The sequence below is a fragment of the Otolemur garnettii genome, unplaced genomic scaffold (genome assembly GCF_000181295.1).
Source record: "Otolemur garnettii isolate 467f Iridium unplaced genomic scaffold, OtoGar3 scaffold00139, whole genome shotgun sequence".
NCBI classification, from domain to species: Eukaryota; Metazoa; Chordata; class Mammalia; order Primates; family Galagidae; genus Otolemur; species Otolemur garnettii.
The window spans coordinates 2,439,519-2,441,954 of record NW_003852534.1 but is presented as its reverse complement, the minus strand read 5'-3'; the positions used below and the strand labels follow the sequence as shown (position 1 = coordinate 2,441,954).

General features: G+C 46.1%; 1 protein-coding gene across 1 annotated transcript in view; it reads left to right on the top strand.

Annotated features, from left to right (window-relative positions):
- EIPR1 (EARP complex and GARP complex interacting protein 1) overlaps positions 1-2,436 on the top strand; it is a 148,963-nt gene that overhangs the window by 23,667 nt on the left and 122,860 nt on the right. The gene's annotated exons all lie outside the window — the stretch shown is intronic.

Genomic DNA, 2,436 nt, shown 5'->3' with positions numbered 1-2,436 from the left:
CCCCAACCATAAAATTATTTTTGTTGCTACTTCATAACTGTAATTTTGCTACTATTATGAATCGTAATGTAAATATCTGATATGCAGGATGTATTTTCATTGTTACAAAGGGGTTGCGAACTGCTGATCTAGAGGTTTATAATAAATGTTTATATATTTGGTCTGTAATTCCTATAAAAAGCATTATACACAAAAGAATATTAATTATAATGGTACTTATAATCCTAAAAAATTAGAAGTAACCAGCACATGAAAATGTGTGAATAGTAAGCTGAACAGTATGAAATTGCCATTTATAAGGGAAGATTCAGGTGCTTTGATGAAGTGCTGTTCACAGTGAAATCTCAATGCCCTCATTAAAAGTTACAAACTTCTAATTAACATCACTGCTTGAGAACTGTTAGAGGATTCAATGAAATGTTAACATTGTATATACGATATGTTCACTGTCGTGTCAAAAAGCAAAGTACAAAACTGAATCTCTACTAAGAATAAAGACTGGAAGGAAATAGGTTAAAAAGGGCTAAAAATGGAGCCAATGGTTATTTTTGGATGGTGGGAATACAGAGCCCCTGTCATTTGCAGGGGGTATGTGACATGGTCCCGTGGAGTCCTGAGGCCTTGGATAGTGCTGAACCCTGCACGTGCGCGTTTTATCTGTCCTGATGATAAGGTTTAGTTAGGCACAGTATCCTGACGGAGTAGAGAAGTGTACCAGCATCCTGCGATGTTTCGTGAAGGTGATCTCTCTCCCTCCCTTTCAAACTCTCTTGTCATCCTGTACCCCCCTTCTTCTGGGGCTGACGGGAGGTGCTACAGTGCCCGTGTGGCAAGGTGAGGGGAGCTGAGTGACCTGGGCCCTGAGATGTGGCCTAGGCTGCTATCTCCCTGCGCGGGTGGAAGGAGGGTCATCTACTTTGGGCAATTTCAGACCGTCAAGCATGATGATCTTGGAAGTTGGATGTCAGACGCCTCCATCGATGCCGATAACTAACGGGCAAGTAGCTCTCACAGCGCGTGTCTGTGGGACGAGGAGTGATCACGTCCTGGAGACGGAGTGGGATGGCATCACCCTCCTCACAGTGGTGTGCTGTATGACACTGAAGAATTGCTGATTTCTGGAATTTTCCATTTGATATTTTTGACTGCTGACCATGGGTAACTAAGACTGTGGGAAGCAAAACTGTGAAGACAGGAGCACAGTTCATTTCTGTGGTGTGAGTGTCCCTCCTCGGACCCAGTGGCAGAAAGGTCTTCATAGTAAAGGAGAGATTTTTTACCTTCCTAATGACTCATCTGAAATGGAAACTCCACTTTCTAGTGGTAAAGACGGCCACTGTTTAATTTCAGTTTTCCTGTAACAAGTGTGTAAATGCTGGCAGCCTCTCCACGCCTCTCCCATCTGTGAGGGGTGCTTGAGCACTTTGCTCACGGAACTGCCGTATGATCTGTCCTCTCGCTCCGCTCAAACTCGCTTGTTATTCTGCTAATTCAGGCTGGTAGCCTCTGCTTACATTTTTCTGGTCAGGACTGAGTTAAAGGATGAGGCATGCTTTCCTTTCTAATGCACACTTCCTACAGTTCCCTCTTATCTTTGGTTCCATGTGACGGATGTGGGAATGTGTTCTTGACATGCTGACTTTGTTTTTCTAGGAAAGTTTGAGACACTGTTGAGACGTTCATTCACTCAACAAATGCTTGTTTAGTAGAGGACGCGAACTCCCATTTATTTTTCATTTCTTTGTTTTTCAGTACAGACAGGGGCTTACTGTGTTGCCTAGGCTGGTCTTGAACTCCTTTCTTGGAGTGATCCTCCTACGCTGGGATGAGCCACTGCATCCAGCTCCAGAACTCTTTTCCTTTCTTCTTTTTTTATGTGCAGGTTAAACGTAAAGTGAGCAGGTGTTTGTGCCGAGTTGGATGTGCAGTGAGACTCACGGTGCGGATACGCTAGTATTAGTATCACTGTCGCGTATTTTCCGTGTCCCCTGTGCTCCCCAATCTCATGGCATCCCCTGTCTCTGTGTCATGGTGTCCCCATCATCTCACAGCATCCCCCCATTGTGTCTTAGTGGTATTTGGGTGGTTCTTTAGTAGCTGAGTGTCGGGGATCCATCTAGAGCCCCAGCAAGCAGGCCCTGGGCAGTGTGGGAATGTGGTTTCATAAAGCAGGCCTCTCCAGCCACCCAGCCCCACAGTTACGGCCCAGGACGGGCAGGTCAGGTGGGTGAGTTGGCTGCAGGGGCCACCTCCCGCCCTGGCAGGGCTGGGCAGGCCGGTCCCATTCTTTTGTATCAGGTGACAGACAGCGTCTACTGCTCCCAATTTTTAACAGAAGAGCAAGCTGGCCTTGAGCACTAACCTGGTTTTTAAGGTTGTAGAGCTGATGGGGCAGAATTGGGACTGAAACACATGTGTCTGCTTCTCTGTCCTTTC